Source organism: Rhinoderma darwinii, assembly GCF_050947455.1.
Source record: "Rhinoderma darwinii isolate aRhiDar2 chromosome 5 unlocalized genomic scaffold, aRhiDar2.hap1 SUPER_5_unloc_49, whole genome shotgun sequence".
Taxonomy (NCBI): Eukaryota; Metazoa; Chordata; class Amphibia; order Anura; family Rhinodermatidae; genus Rhinoderma; species Rhinoderma darwinii.
In genome coordinates, this window is record NW_027461808.1 from 137,110 (window position 1) to 152,709 (window position 15,600).

The 15,600-nt window shown below is 49.8% G+C and overlaps 7 non-coding genes across 7 annotated transcripts; all 7 read right to left on the reverse strand.

Annotated features, from left to right (window-relative positions):
• Nucleotides 1–5,849: 5,849 nt before the first annotated feature.
• Nucleotides 5,850–6,040, reverse strand: LOC142695818 (U2 spliceosomal RNA). Its single transcript, XR_012863842.1, has one exon. It is a non-coding gene; the product is annotated as a U2 spliceosomal RNA (small nuclear RNA).
• A 1,280-nt stretch (nt 6,041–7,320) lies between these two features.
• On the reverse strand, nt 7,321–7,511 carry LOC142695819 (U2 spliceosomal RNA). Its single transcript, XR_012863843.1, has one exon. It is a non-coding gene; the product is annotated as a U2 spliceosomal RNA (small nuclear RNA).
• Nucleotides 7,512–8,795: 1,284 nt separating this feature from the next.
• LOC142695820 (U2 spliceosomal RNA) lies at nt 8,796–8,986 on the reverse strand. The gene has a single exon (XR_012863844.1). It is a non-coding gene; the product is annotated as a U2 spliceosomal RNA (small nuclear RNA).
• A 1,284-nt stretch (nt 8,987–10,270) lies between these two features.
• On the reverse strand, nt 10,271–10,461 carry LOC142695822 (U2 spliceosomal RNA). Its single transcript, XR_012863845.1, has one exon. It is a non-coding gene; the product is annotated as a U2 spliceosomal RNA (small nuclear RNA).
• Nucleotides 10,462–11,741: 1,280 nt separating this feature from the next.
• LOC142695823 (U2 spliceosomal RNA) lies at nt 11,742–11,932 on the reverse strand. Its single transcript, XR_012863846.1, has one exon. It is a non-coding gene; the product is annotated as a U2 spliceosomal RNA (small nuclear RNA).
• Nucleotides 11,933–13,220: 1,288 nt separating this feature from the next.
• Nucleotides 13,221–13,411, reverse strand: LOC142695824 (U2 spliceosomal RNA). The gene has a single exon (XR_012863847.1). It is a non-coding gene; the product is annotated as a U2 spliceosomal RNA (small nuclear RNA).
• Nucleotides 13,412–14,691: 1,280 nt separating this feature from the next.
• On the reverse strand, nt 14,692–14,882 carry LOC142695825 (U2 spliceosomal RNA). Its single transcript, XR_012863848.1, has one exon. It is a non-coding gene; the product is annotated as a U2 spliceosomal RNA (small nuclear RNA).
• Between the last annotated feature and the right edge of the window lie 718 nt (nt 14,883–15,600).

A 15,600-nucleotide genomic window follows, 5' to 3' on the forward strand; every position in this document is an offset into this window, starting at 1 on the left:
AAGATGTCGTTTGGATGGACAGTCGTCGGCGAGAGAAGAGCTGGAGGAAGGTGAACTGGACGTGTATCGTCGAGGTCAGGATGGTCCGGCTGACGGGAACACAGCGCCTGTGCAGCCCGGTGAGTGTATAACTCCATCATTGTCATATTCAGCGATTTTTATGTCGGGTATCGGCGGGGGGGCTGCTAGCGTCGCATCGGTGGCCGGTAGTGGCGCGGGCGGGCGCGATGGCGCGGGTTTGGCAGACTTAGTGGGTTGCTTGAGAGAGCTGGTCGGGCGCCTAGATAGGGCGGTGGCGCCGGTAGTCACGGAAGTGTCCCCGGCGGTAGTTTGGGAGGGTCCCAGGGAAGGGGGATTGTTACAAGCGCGGCCCGTAACGGCGGTTAGAGAGGCGGTCGCGGTGTCGGTACAGACCGAGGCGCAAAAAGATGGCGATCGGGTGCGTATGGATGATCGTGCTCGTGGGGAGGTGTATGTGTGTTTCGAAGGTCCGTTGGGGGCGCATTTAAAGCAGGAGGTGCGTGAGCGGATCTGGAAGGACGAATATGTAGAGATTTTTTCTCTCTTGCCGCTCGCTAAATTTAATTTGGATAAGAGCAAGCGGGACGAGAGTAAAAAGGACGAGGAGGAACGGCGGCGGTATAGGCTTATCCCGCAGACGTTCGTTAATTGGTCGCAGGCGTTCGCCATATTAGCCAGTGTGATAGGGGAAAAGGCGCCGAAAAATTGTTCGGCGTTGTTTTGTTATTTTGATGCTATTGGGGAGGCTCATAGGGCGTATGGGGGCCAGGCGTGGCTGCGATACGACGAGCAATTCCGTCAGCGAAAAGCGGTTCGGCCGGCGATTCGGTGGGACCAGAAGGATATTGCTCTCTGGTTACGGGTTACGGCTCCGGTTAGGCAGTCCTTCCCCGGAGCGCCGGCCAAGGAGGCCAGTCTAGTCAGGTTGGACAAGGCGGCGGGGGAAAGGCAGGGTTTTGCTGGCAATTTAATGAAGGCCAGTGCAAGTTCGGGGCCACGTGCAAGTTCAAGCACGTGTGTTCGGAGTGTAATGGTGCATCACACGGGGCGGCGAAATGTATGCGGAAAAGGAGGTCAGGGAACCAGTCCTCCGCGGCTGGTCAAGGGGGTGTCACCGGTGAGGGGGGAAAAGATGGCCCCTTATCTAAATGAGTATCCGGACAGGGCGGCGGCTAAGTTGCTTTACGAGGGTTTTCGTGTTGGTTTCGTTATTCCCCGCCTCCTTATGAGGTTCCGGTTACGCGGAGGAATTTAAAATCGGCTTACTCGCATGCCAAGGTCGTGTCGGACAAATTGTTAAAAGAAGTTTCGTTGGGTCGCATGTCAGGGCCTTTTGTTGAGTCGCCAGTAAAAGATTTAGTTGTGTCCCCGTTGGGTATTGTTCCTAAGCGTGAGCCCGTAAAATTTCGTTTAATTCAACACTTATCGTATCCCAAGGGTTCGTCGGTAAACGACGGGATAGATCACGAGTTGTGCTCCGTAGCCTATACCTCATTCGATGAGGCGGTGGGGTTGGTGCGGGCTGCGGGCCCGGGCGCGCTGCTAGCAAAAACCGAAATCGAGGCGGCGTTCAGGTTGTTGCCAGTTCATCCAGAAAGCCAACGGCTGTTGGGGCTGTCTTTGGAATGGGGCCTTTTATGTGGATCGGTGCCTTCCGATGGGGCGTTCCCTTTCTTGTGCGTACTTCGAGGCGTTTAGTAGCTTCGTGGAGTGGGTAGCGAGGGGAGTATCCGGGGTCGACTCGTTGATCCATTACTTAGATGATTTCTTGTGCGTTGGCCCGGGGGGTTCGCCGGTTTGCGGTAATTTGCTTTATGCACTACAGAAGGTTGCGAGGGATTTTGGGATCCCTTTGGCGCCAGAAAAAACGGAGGGCCCAGTAGCGACGATTTGTTTTTTGGGAATTGAAATAGATTCGGTGGCAATGGAGTGTCGTCTCCCTGCGGATAAGCTGGGTGCTTTGAGGCTGGAGGTACGGCGGGCTTGTAGACTGAAGAAAATGACGCTGCGGGAGCTTCAGTCGCTGCTGGGGAAGTTGAATTTCGCCTGCCGGATTAGGCCAATGGGGAGGGTGTTTGGTAGACGGTTGGCAGCGGCAACGGCGGGAGTGCGAGTGATTTGAATAATTTTACGGATGCGGCTGGGGCGGGCGGTTTTGGAGCTTACGGGGGAGGTCCGTGGTGCGCAGGTCAATTGCCGGCTAGTTGGGTGTCCAGCGGACTCACGCGGAATCTGGCCCTGCTCGAGCTGTTCCCCATCGTGGTGGCGGCAACCATTTGGGGGGACAGGGTCAGGGATAAGAAGGTTCGTTTTGTTTTTTACTGCGACAACATGGGGGTGGTGCTGGCCATTAATAACATCACGGCGTCCTCTCCTCCTGTAGTTCAATTGTTGCGACATTTAGTGTTGGTATGTTTGTCGTTGAACGCGTGGGTGGTGGCGGTGCATGTGCCGGGGGTACGGAATTGCATCGCTGATGCTCTTTCTCGCTCGCAGTGGGACCGGTTTCGGCAATTGGCACTGGGAGCGGAACGTCTCGGTTTGGCTTGTCCGGAACATCTTTGGGATCTGGTCTCGGTCCCGTAGAACAACTGATACAAAGGTCTTTGGCGCGCACGACGTGGAGTGCTTATTCTGCTTGTTGGAGGCAGTGGGAGGAGTGGGTAAGAGAGTTGGGTGACGTCAATACGGATAGAGACAGGTTGGTGGCACTTTTGTACTGGTTAGGGGACGCCTGGGAGGCGGGGTTTTCAGTGGCAAAGGTGAACCGGTTCATATCTGCGGTGGCGTTTGGTTTCAAGTTACGAGGCTTTCAAGATGTATCTAAGGAATTTTTGGTGCTACAGGCTTTGAAGGGGTTGGGCCGAGGTAGAGGGGAGGCGGATAGTAGAAGGCCTGTGTCGTTTGCTTTGCTTAGCCAAGTAGGGAAGGGTAAGCTGATAGTTTTGTTCGCCCTCCCGGGGTCGGTTATGTGCCCAGTAGAGTGCATGCGGGGTTTTTTAAGCCGCAAGCGGGGTCTCCAGATTTGCCTTTGTTACGCCATGTGGACGGGTCGTTTTGTCCAGGTTTCAGTTTGGAGATGTATTTAAGGAATGTCTGACGGCGGTTGGTGTCGCGGCGGGCTCATATTCATCTCATTCCTTCAGGATTGGCGCAGCAACTGCAGCGGGGCGCTGGGGGTTGGATGATGAAGGGGTGCGGCGCATTGGTCGTTGGGAGTCCAACTGAGTTAAGTCCTATGTCCGCTCCATTTGTTATGAGGTTGTGGTTAACGCTTAAAAAATGTTTTGTATGGCAGTGTCTAATTGTTTTCCATTTCAGATTCGCCTCCGTGTTTGGTGTGGTTGCTGGGTCATTCGTACGTGCACTGGGTCATTCGTACGTGCCCGGACGGTCGCCAGTTGCGCATTCCGCGACAGGATGCGGTTGTGCATTGGCTGGGATTTAGAGGTATGTCATGGAGCAGGGGGTTGGCAGATTTCCAGACATAGGCCCGGCTTGATAGGGTTCCGGAGGTCTTAGTGTTGCACGTGGGTGGGGATGACTTGGGAGTCTGCCCCTTGCGTGAGTTGGTGCGGGATATCAAACACGATATGTTGGGTTTGTGGGTTTCTTATCCCAAGTTGGTGATAGTGTGGTCGGACATAGTCCCGAGGAAACATTGGCGGTTGGCTAGGTCAGTGAAAGAGTCAATAAGGCTCGCATTAAAAGTTAATCGGGCGGTGTCCCGTTTCGTAGCAAAAATCGGGGGCATTTGTGTGCGGCACAGGGATTTGGAGTCAGGAGTGGGGAACTTCTGGAGGGGTGATGGGGTTCATCTGACCGAGGTTGGCATTGATCTTTGGAGCTTGGCGATAGCAGAAGGAATAGAAAGGGCGGTGGTGGTGTGGCGGAACTCACAGGCTTAAGGTGGTCAAGGCCTGTTTCGCTGTGGCGGGGGGAGTCCTTGAGGCCAGTCAGTACAAAATGGTGGGGGGGTCGCATCGGGGGTATGCGTCCCCCAAAAAAGGTACATGGTTGAAGACTTCATCGGGTGTTATCCCTTTGAAGTGGTCTTCTGGTAGAAGGTATATCACTTGAAGGCTTCATCGGGTGTTATCCCTTTGAAGTGGACTTCTAGTGGTCGGTATATCACTTGAGGGCTTCATCGGGTGTTATCCCCTTGAAGTGGACTTCTAGTGGTCGGTATATCACTTGAGGGCTTCATCGGGTGTTATCCCCTTGAAGTGGACTTCTAGTGGTTGGAGCCATCTGCAGAGGTGAACGGTGCTTCCGAGCTGGTTTACGGCTGGAGGTAATTGGTGGTTTGCAGATGGCTAATTCGGTGTGTTCTTAAAAAGGAACATCTGAAGGGGCTTCAAGGACTTCCTCTGCTCGGGTTAATGTTAACGTTAAATTGTTATGTACGATTCTGACCCATGTTGGGTCAAGTGAATTATTAGGAGGAATTCTCTGGTGGATTCCTAAATAGTTATCCGAATGTTTCGGATTTAAATTGTTTTGATAAAACTGTGAAATTAATAAACGGCTGCTGTGGCCATTTCACATCCAACCTCGGTGTCACGTGTCTTTCCTAAAGGTGGGGGTGGAGGGATAAGATGGGTAAGGGAAGGTTCATTAACACACGACTCTACTTAGGAAGGTCAAGAAGAGGCTGGACGCAGCCTGCAGGGCTTAAGGGGAAGCCTCCATGACCTCACTGGTAGGGAAAGGGTTAATAGGTAAGGGAGAGTTGGAGGGAGAGTTAGGAGGAGGTGGAGGAGGGACAAGGAGGAGTCAGGGGGCCGTTGCTGAGCTTCCCGCTGTTTGCGGCATTGAGCCGGAAGCAGCGGGAGGAGTAACACAGGGAGAGACAAGCTCCCACCCTCCCGCCCTTTGTTTGTTACCCCTGTGGGGCTTTATGTACGTCCGTTTATGAGTGTTGTCTTTGTTTTGTGTGCTTATTTAACATGTTTTTCCTTTTTTCCCGGAGTAGGTTCTGTTGTCATGGCAGCTGGCGGGGGGAGTCCTTGAGGCCAGTCAGTACAAAATGGTGGGGGGGTCGCATCGGGGGTATGCGTCCCCCAAAAAAGGTACATGGTTGAAGACTTCATCGGGTGTTATCCCTTTGAAGTGGTCTTCTGGTAGAAGGTATATCACTTGAAGGCTTCATCGGGTGTTATCCCTTTGAAGTGGACTTCTAGTGGTCGGTATATCACTTGAGGGCTTCATCGGGTGTTATCCCCTTGAAGTGGACTTCTAGTGGTCGGTATATCACTTGAGGGCTTCATCGGGTGTTATCCCCTTGAAGTGGACTTCTAGTGGTTGGAGCCATCTGCAGAGGTGAACGGTGCTTCCGAGCTGGTTTACGGCTGGAGGTAATTGGTGGTTTGCAGATGGCTAATTCGGTGTGTTCTTAAAAAGGAACATCTGAAGGGGCTTCAAGGACTTCCTCTGCTCGGGTTAATGTTAACGTTAAATTGTTATGTACGATTCTGACCCATGTTGGGTCAAGTGAATTATTAGGAGGAATTCTCTGGTGGATTCCTAAATAGTTATCCGAATGTTTCGGATTTAAATTGTTTTGATAAAACTGTGAAATTAATAAACGGCTGCTGTGGCCATTTCACATCCAACCTCGGTGTCACGTGTCTTTCCTAAAGGTGGGGGTGGAGGGATAAGATGGGTAAGGGAAGGTTCATTAACACACGACTCTACTTAGGAAGGTCATGCATTGTCCAACAGGTGTTGAAATAATGGGATTAAAAGGGGAGATCCCTTCAGAAAGACAGAAACAATAGCAAAGACAAAAAACACTTTTGGAATCTGCTTTTAGTCAACACATAAGGAAAGGGTGCACCGGTCCTGGAAATACTGCAATACCAGGTCAATGCGTGGAGTGGACAGAGCAAGCTCTATTTCCATCTCCCTGTTCTAAAAATCCATTTAATATATGGTCCCCAGATAGGGGACGTATCAGATATTAAACTGATAAGAACAGATACTACACTTGATCTTAGCCAAAAGGCCGAGAAGCGATAACCCGAACGGGCCGCGCGTTGCCCGAGCCTGCCCGATACTGCTGTTCAGCCCTTGCAGCGATTCAGCCTACTTCTAGGCAATTCCATGGGGCCCTGCAGGCTCACACACTCACAGCTACACGGGAGGTGAATAAAGGCCGGAGAGGAAGCCAGACAGGATTTGCTTCTTTTGCTTGCACCACAATGCAGTGCTGAAAGAGGAGGAATCTACATAAAAACGCCTTCCTGGCAACGCCCAAATGCCCTGCTGCCATGCAGATAAACACTGGCAGCGGCAGCAAGTGCATGCCCACAGCCACCCCTTGTTCCTTCACACCTTGTATCAGCTGTAATCCAGTCCAGTCCAGTGCTGCCTGCTGAGCAGCACTGACCAACACTGCCTGGGCCCAGGCTTTTATCTCTGAGGCCCCATTATGATGTCAGAAAGCTGGCTCTGGAATCCTGAGGGCTCCACTATGACACGTGCAAAGTTCCGTCTGAACTTTATATAAGACGGTGAGGCTCAGTCAGTCACTCAGTGTTGCCTGAGAGGGCAACACTGCAACAGCCGGCCGCCAGGCTGTCTTTTTTTTGCACAGCTAGTTGCCTCCAGGAGGCCACAAGAGGGAGACAAGGGACTGCAAAATGGAAAATAGGCATCCACCAACTTTACAGACAACTTCTCCTTGCTCCTACAACCTCCATCCTTGCACAGTTTGTTATTCTTCTAGGTAACATAGTAACAAATCCAAATTGCTGCTCTCTTTGTAGGCAAGCAAGGCTTTGTTGCAACTGCAATTCTTACTTCTTCTTGAAATGTAGGGACGACAGTACATTCCATCACATCCATCTAGTGTACACAGGTAGGTCCATTGTGGCGGGCAGGCGAGCGGGCGGGCTGCTTTATTGGCTGTTTGCTGTTCCCCTACTCCACTCCACTATTTGACTGTTGTGCTGCATCAATCAATCAATCAATCAATCAATCAATCAATCAATCAATCAGTGGCTGGCTCAGGTGCAGCTCTTTAACTTACCTAAAAGGGAGGGCGGAGAGAAGACAAGGAAGGTGAATGAGGTGTTCCAATGTGAAATGCCGGAAACACAGAAACACAGACGACACACAACAAGAGGTGGCAATCTATTCATTAATTGCATTTAATCAATGAGCTCATTATCACTCATGCATTGTCCAACAGGTGTTGAAATAATGGAATTAAAAGGGGAGATCCCTTCAGAAAGACAGAAACAATAGCAAAGACAAAAAACACTTTTGGAATCTGCTTTTAGTCAACACATAAGGAAAGGGTGCACCGGTCCTGGAAATACTGCAATACCAGGTCAATGCGTGGAGTGGACAGAGCAAGCTCTATTTCCATCTCCCTGTTCTAAAAATCCATTTAATATATGGTCCCCAGATAGGGGACGTATCAGATATTAAACTGATAAGAACAGATACTACACTTGATCTTAGCCAAAAGGCCGAGAAGCGATAACCCGAACGGGCCGCGCGTTGCCAGAGCCTGCCCGATACTGCTGTTCAGCCCTTGCAGCGATTCAGCCTACTTCTAGGCAATTCCATGGGGCCCTGCAGGCTCACACACTCACAGCTACACGGGAGGTGAATAAAGGCCGGAGAGGAAGCCAGACAGGATTTGCTTCTTTTGCTTGCACCACAATGCAGTGCTGAAAGAGGAGGAATCTACATAAAAACGCCTTCCTGGCAACGCCCAAATGCCCTGCTGCCATGCAGATAAACACTGGCAGCGGCAGCAAGTGCATGCCCACAGCCACCCCTTGTTCCTTCACACCTTGTATCAGCTGTAATCCAGTCCAGTCCAGTGCTGCCTGCTGAGCAGCACTGACCAACACTGCCTGGGCCCAGGCTTTTATCTCTGAGGCCCCATTATGATGTCAGAAAGCTGGCTCTGGAATCCTGAGGGCTCCACTATGACACGTGCAAAGTTCCGTCTGAACTTTATATAAGACGGTGAGGCTCAGTCAGTCACTCAGTGTTGCCTGAGAGGGCAACACTGCAACAGCCGGCCGCCAGGCTGTCTTTTTTTTGCACAGCTAGTTGCCTCCAGGAGGCCACAAGAGGGAGACAAGGGACTGCAAAATGGAAAATAGGCATCCACCAACTTTACAGACAACTTCTCCTTGCTCCTACAACCTCCATCCTTGCACAGTTTGTTATTCTTCTAGGTAACATAGTAACAAATCCAAATTGCTGCTCTCTTTGTAGGCAAGCAAGGCTTTGTTGCAACTGCAATTCTTACTTCTTCTTGAAATGTAGGGACGACAGTACATTCCATCACATCCATCTAGTGTACACAGGTAGGTCCATTGTGGCGGGCAGGCGAGCGGGCGGGCTGCTTTATTGGCTGTTTGCTGTTCCCCTACTCCACTCCACTATTTGACTGTTGTGCTGCATCAATCAATCAATCAATCAATCAATCAATCAATCAATCAATCAATCAGTGGCTGGCTCAGGTGCAGCTCTTTAACTTACCTAAAAGGGAGGGCGGAGAGAAGACAAGGAAGGTGAATGAGGTGTTCCAATGTGAAATGCCGGAAACACAGAAACACAGACGACACACAACAAGAGGTGGCAATCTATTCATTAATTGCATTTAATCAATGAGCTCATTATCACTCATGCATTGTCCAACAGGTGTTGAAATAATGGGATTAAAAGGGGAGATCCCTTCAGAAAGACAGAAACAATAGCAAAGACAAAAAACACTTTTGGAATCTGCTTTTAGTCAACACATAAGGAAAGGGTGCACCGGTCCTGGAAATACTGCAATACCAGGTCAATGCGTGGAGTGGACAGAGCAAGCTCTATTTCCATCTCCCTGTTCTAAAAATCCATTTAATATATGGTCCCCAGATAGGGGACGTATCAGATATTAAACTGATAAGAACAGATACTACACTTGATCTTAGCCAAAAGGCCGAGAAGCGATAACCCGAACGGGCCGCGCGTTGCCCGAGCCTGCCCGATACTGCTGTTCAGCCCTTGCAGCGATTCAGCCTACTTCTAGGCAATTCCATGGGGCCCTGCAGGCTCACACACTCACAGCTACACGGGAGGTGAATAAAGGCCGGAGAGGAAGCCAGACAGGATTTGCTTCTTTTGCTTGCACCACAATGCAGTGCTGAAAGAGGAGGAATCTACATAAAAACGCCTTCCTGGCAACGCCCAAATGCCCTGCTGCCATGCAGATAAACACTGGCAGCGGCAGCAAGTGCATGCCCACAGCCACCCCTTGTTCCTTCACACCTTGTATCAGCTGTAATCCAGTCCAGTCCAGTGCTGCCTGCTGAGCAGCACTGACCAACACTGCCTGGGCCCAGGCTTTTATCTCTGAGGCCCCATTATGATGTCAGAAAGCTGGCTCTGGAATCCTGAGGGCTCCACTATGACACGTGCAAAGTTCCGTCTGAACTTTATATAAGACGGTGAGGCTCAGTCAGTCACTCAGTGTTGCCTGAGAGGGCAACACTGCAACAGCCGGCCGCCAGGCTGTCTTTTTTTTGCACAGCTAGTTGCCTCCAGGAGGCCACAAGAGGGAGACAAGGGACTGCAAAATGGAAAATAGGCATCCACCAACTTTACAGACAACTTCTCCTTGCTCCTACAACCTCCATCCTTGCACAGTTTGTTATTCTTCTAGGTAACATAGTAACAAATCCAAATTGCTGCTCTCTTTGTAGGCAAGCAAGGCTTTGTTGCAACTGCAATTCTTACTTCTTCTTGAAATGTAGGGACGACAGTACATTCCATCACATCCATCTAGTGTACACAGGTAGGTCCATTGTGGCGGGCAGGCGAGCGGGCGGGCTGCTTTATTGGCTGTTTGCTGTTCCCCTACTCCACTCCACTATTTGACTGTTGTGCTGCATCAATCAATCAATCAATCAATCAATCAATCAATCAATCAATCAATCAGTGGCTGGCTCAGGTGCAGCTCTTTAACTTACCTAAAAGGGAGGGCGGAGAGAAGACAAGGAAGGTGAATGAGGTGTTCCAATGTGAAATGCCGGAAACACAGAAACACAGACGACACACAACAAGAGGTGGCAATCTATTCATTAATTGCATTTAATCAATGAGCTCATTATCACTCATGCATTGTCCAACAGGTGTTGAAATAATGGGATTAAAAGGGGAGATCCCTTCAGAAAGACAGAAACAATAGCAAAGACAAAAAACACTTTTGGAATCTGCTTTTAGTCAACACATAAGGAAAGGGTGCACCGGTCCTGGAAATACTGCAATACCAGGTCAATGCGTGGAGTGGACAGAGCAAGCTCTATTTCCATCTCCCTGTTCTAAAAATCCATTTAATATATGGTCCCCAGATAGGGGACGTATCAGATATTAAACTGATAAGAACAGATACTACACTTGATCTTAGCCAAAAGGCCGAGAAGCGATAACCCGAACGGGCCGCGCGTTGCCCGAGCCTGCCCGATACTGCTGTTCAGCCCTTGCAGCGATTCAGCCTACTTCTAGGCAATTCCATGGGGCCCTGCAGGCTCACACACTCACAGCTACACGGGAGGTGAATAAAGGCCGGAGAGGAAGCCAGACAGGATTTGCTTCTTTTGCTTGCACCACAATGCAGTGCTGAAAGAGGAGGAATCTACATAAAAACGCCTTCCTGGCAACGCCCAAATGCCCTGCTGCCATGCAGATAAACACTGGCAGCGGCAGCAAGTGCATGCCCACAGCCACCCCTTGTTCCTTCACACCTTGTATCAGCTGTAATCCAGTCCAGTCCAGTGCTGCCTGCTGAGCAGCACTGACCAACACTGCCTGGGCCCAGGCTTTTATCTCTGAGGCCCCATTATGATGTCAGAAAGCTGGCTCTGGAATCCTGAGGGCTCCACTATGACACGTGCAAAGTTCCGTCTGAACTTTATATAAGACGGTGAGGCTCAGTCAGTCACTCAGTGTTGCCTGAGAGGGCAACACTGCAACAGCCGGCCGCCAGGCTGTCTTTTTTTTGCACAGCTAGTTGCCTCCAGGAGGCCACAAGAGGGAGACAAGGGACTGCAAAATGGAAAATAGGCATCCACCAACTTTACAGACAACTTCTCCTTGCTCCTACAACCTCCATCCTTGCACAGTTTGTTATTCTTCTAGGTAACATAGTAACAAATCCAAATTGCTGCTCTCTTTGTAGGCAAGCAAGGCTTTGTTGCAACTGCAATTCTTACTTCTTCTTGAAATGTAGGGACGACAGTACATTCCATCACATCCATCTAGTGTACACAGGTAGGTCCATTGTGGCGGGCAGGCGAGCGGGCGGGCTGCTTTATTGGCTGTTTGCTGTTCCCCTACTCCACTCCACTATTTGACTGTTGTGCTGCATCAATCAATCAATCAATCAATCAATCAATCAATCAATCAATCAGTGGCTGGCTCAGGTGCAGCTCTTTAACTTACCTAAAAGGGAGGGCGGAGAGAAGACAAGGAAGGTGAATGAGGTGTTCCAATGTGAAATGCCGGAAACACAGAAACACAGACGACACACAACAAGAGGTGGCAATCTATTCATTAATTGCATTTAATCAATGAGCTCATTATCACTCATGCATTGTCCAACAGGTGTTGAAATAATGGGATTAAAAGGGGAGATCCCTTCAGAAAGACAGAAACAATAGCAAAGACAAAAAACACTTTTGGAATCTGCTTTTAGTCAACACATAAGGAAAGGGTGCACCGGTCCTGGAAATACTGCAATACCAGGTCAATGCGTGGAGTGGACAGAGCAAGCTCTATTTCCATCTCCCTGTTCTAAAAATCCATTTAATATATGGTCCCCAGATAGGGGACGTATCAGATATTAAACTGATAAGAACAGATACTACACTTGATCTTAGCCAAAAGGCCGAGAAGCGATAACCCGAACGGGCCGCGCGTTGCCCGAGCCTGCCCGATACTGCTGTTCAGCCCTTGCAGCGATTCAGCCTACTTCTAGGCAATTCCATGGGGCCCTGCAGGCTCACACACTCACAGCTACACGGGAGGTGAATAAAGGCCGGAGAGGAAGCCAGACAGGATTTGCTTCTTTTGCTTGCACCACAATGCAGTGCTGAAAGAGGAGGAATCTACATAAAAACGCCTTCCTGGCAACGCCCAAATGCCCTGCTGCCATGCAGATAAACACTGGCAGCGGCAGCAAGTGCATGCCCACAGCCACCCCTTGTTCCTTCACACCTTGTATCAGCTGTAATCCAGTCCAGTCCAGTGCTGCCTGCTGAGCAGCACTGACCAACACTGCCTGGGCCCAGGCTTTTATCTCTGAGGCCCCATTATGATGTCAGAAAGCTGGCTCTGGAATCCTGAGGGCTCCACTATGACACGTGCAAAGTTCCGTCTGAACTTTATATAAGACGGTGAGGCTCAGTCAGTCACTCAGTGTTGCCTGAGAGGGCAACACTGCAACAGCCGGCCGCCAGGCTGTCTTTTTTTTGCACAGCTAGTTGCCTCCAGGAGGCCACAAGAGGGAGACAAGGGACTGCAAAATGGAAAATAGGCATCCACCAACTTTACAGACAACTTCTCCTTGCTCCTACAACCTCCATCCTTGCACAGTTTGTTATTCTTCTAGGTAACATAGTAACAAATCCAAATTGCTGCTCTCTTTGTAGGCAAGCAAGGCTTTGTTGCAACTGCAATTCTTACTTCTTCTTGAAATGTAGGGACGACAGTACATTCCATCACATCCATCTAGTGTACACAGGTAGGTCCATTGTGGCGGGCAGGCGAGCGGGCGGGCTGCTTTATTGGCTGTTTGCTGTTCCCCTACTCCACTCCACTATTTGACTGTTGTGCTGCATCAATCAATCAATCAATCAATCAATCAATCAATCAATCAATCAGTGGCTGGCTCAGGTGCAGCTCTTTAACTTACCTAAAAGGGAGGGCGGAGAGAAGACAAGGAAGGTGAATGAGGTGTTCCAATGTGAAATGCCGGAAACACAGAAACACAGACGACACACAACAAGAGGTGGCAATCTATTCATTAATTGCATTTAATCAATGAGCTCATTATCACTCATGCATTGTCCAACAGGTGTTGAAATAATGGGATTAAAAGGGGAGATCCCTAGATCCCTTCAGAAAGACAGAAACAATAGCAAAGACAAAAAACACTTTTGGAATCTGCTTTTAGTCAACACATAAGGAAAGGGTGCACCGGTCCTGGAAATACTGCAATACCAGGTCAATGCGTGGAGTGGACAGAGCAAGCTCTATTTCCATCTCCCTGTTCTAAAAATCCATTTAATATATGGTCCCCAGATAGGGGACGTATCAGATATTAAACTGATAAGAACAGATACTACACTTGATCTTAGCCAAAAGGCCGAGAAGCGATAACCCGAACGGGCCGCGCGTTGCCCGAGCCTGCCCGATACTGCTGTTCAGCCCTTGCAGCGATTCAGCCTACTTCTAGGCAATTCCATGGGGCCCTGCAGGCTCACACACTCACAGCTACACGGGAGGTGAATAAAGGCCGGAGAGGAAGCCAGACAGGATTTGCTTCTTTTGCTTGCACCACAATGCAGTGCTGAAAGAGGAGGAATCTACATAAAAACGCCTTCCTGGCAACGCCCAAATGCCCTGCTGCCATGCAGATAAACACTGGCAGCGGCAGCAAGTGCATGCCCACAGCCACCCCTTGTTCCTTCACACCTTGTATCAGCTGTAATCCAGTCCAGTCCAGTGCTGCCTGCTGAGCAGCACTGACCAACACTGCCTGGGCCCAGGCTTTTATCTCTGAGGCCCCATTATGATGTCAGAAAGCTGGCTCTGGAATCCTGAGGGCTCCACTATGACACGTGCAAAGTTCCGTCTGAACTTTATATAAGACGGTGAGGCTCAGTCAGTCACTCAGTGTTGCCTGAGAGGGCAACACTGCAACAGCCGGCCGCCAGGCTGTCTTTTTTTTGCACAGCTAGTTGCCTCCAGGAGGCCACAAGAGGGAGACAAGGGACTGCAAAATGGAAAATAGGCATCCACCAACTTTACAGACAACTTCTCCTTGCTCCTACAACCTCCATCCTTGCACAGTTTGTTATTCTTCTAGGTAACATAGTAACAAATCCAAATTGCTGCTCTCTTTGTAGGCAAGCAAGGCTTTGTTGCAACTGCAATTCTTACTTCTTCTTGAAATGTAGGGACGACAGTACATTCCATCACATCCATCTAGTGTACACAGGTAGGTCCATTGTGGCGGGCAGGCGAGCGGGCGGGCTGCTTTATTGGCTGTTTGCTGTTCCCCTACTCCACTCCACTATTTGACTGTTGTGCTGCATCAATCAATCAATCAATCAATCAATCAATCAATCAATCAATCAGTGGCTGGCTCAGGTGCAGCTCTTTAACTTACCTAAAAGGGAGGGCGGAGAGAAGACAAGGAAGGTGAATGAGGTGTTCCAATGTGAAATGCCGGAAACACAGAAACACAGACGACACACAACAAGAGGTGGCAATCTATTCATTAATTGCATTTAATCAATGAGCTCATTATCACTCATGCATTGTCCAACAGGTGTTGAAATAATGGGATTAAAAGGGGAGATCCCTTCAGAAAGACAGAAACAATAGCAAAGACAAAAAACACTTTTGGAATCTGCTTTTAGTCAACACATAAGGAAAGGGTGCACCGGTCCTGGAAATACTGCAATACCAGGTCAATGCGTGGAGTGGACAGAGCAAGCTCTATTTCCATCTCCCTGTTCTAAAAATCCATTTAATATATGGTCCCCAGATAGGGGACGTATCAGATATTAAACTGATAAGAACAGATACTACACTTGATCTTAGCCAAAAGGCCGAGAAGCGATAACCCGAACGGGCCGCGCGTTGCCCGAGCCTGCCCGATACTGCTGTTCAGCCCTTGCAGCGATTCAGCCTACTTCTAGGCAATTCCATGGGGCCCTGCAGGCTCACACACTCACAGCTACACGGGAGGTGAATAAAGGCCGGAGAGGAAGCCAGACAGGATTTGCTTCTTTTGCTTGCACCACAATGCAGTGCTCAAAGAGGAGGAATCTACATAAAAACGCCTTCCTGGCAACGCCCAAATGCCCTGCTGCCATGCAGATAAACACTGGCAGCGGCAGCAAGTGCATGCCCACAGCCACCCCTTGTTCCTTCACACCTTGTATCAGCTGTAATCCAGTCCAGTCCAGTGCTGCCTGCTGAGCAGCACTGACCAACACTGCCTGGGCCCAGGCTTTTATCTCTGAGGCCCCATTATGATGTCAGAAAGCTGGCTCTGGAATCCTGAGGGCTCCACTATGACACGTGCAAAGTTCCGTCTGAACTTTATATAAGACGGTGAGGCTCAGTCAGTCACTCAGTGTTGCCTGAGAGGGCAACACTGCAACAGCCGGCCGCCAGGCTGTCTTTTTTTTGCACAGCTAGTTGCCTCCAGGAGGCCACAAGAGGGAGACAAGGGACTGCAAAATGGAAAATAGGCATCCACCAACTTTACAGACAACTTCTCCTTGCTCCTACAACCTCCATCCTTGCACAGTTTGTTATTCTTCTAGGTAACAT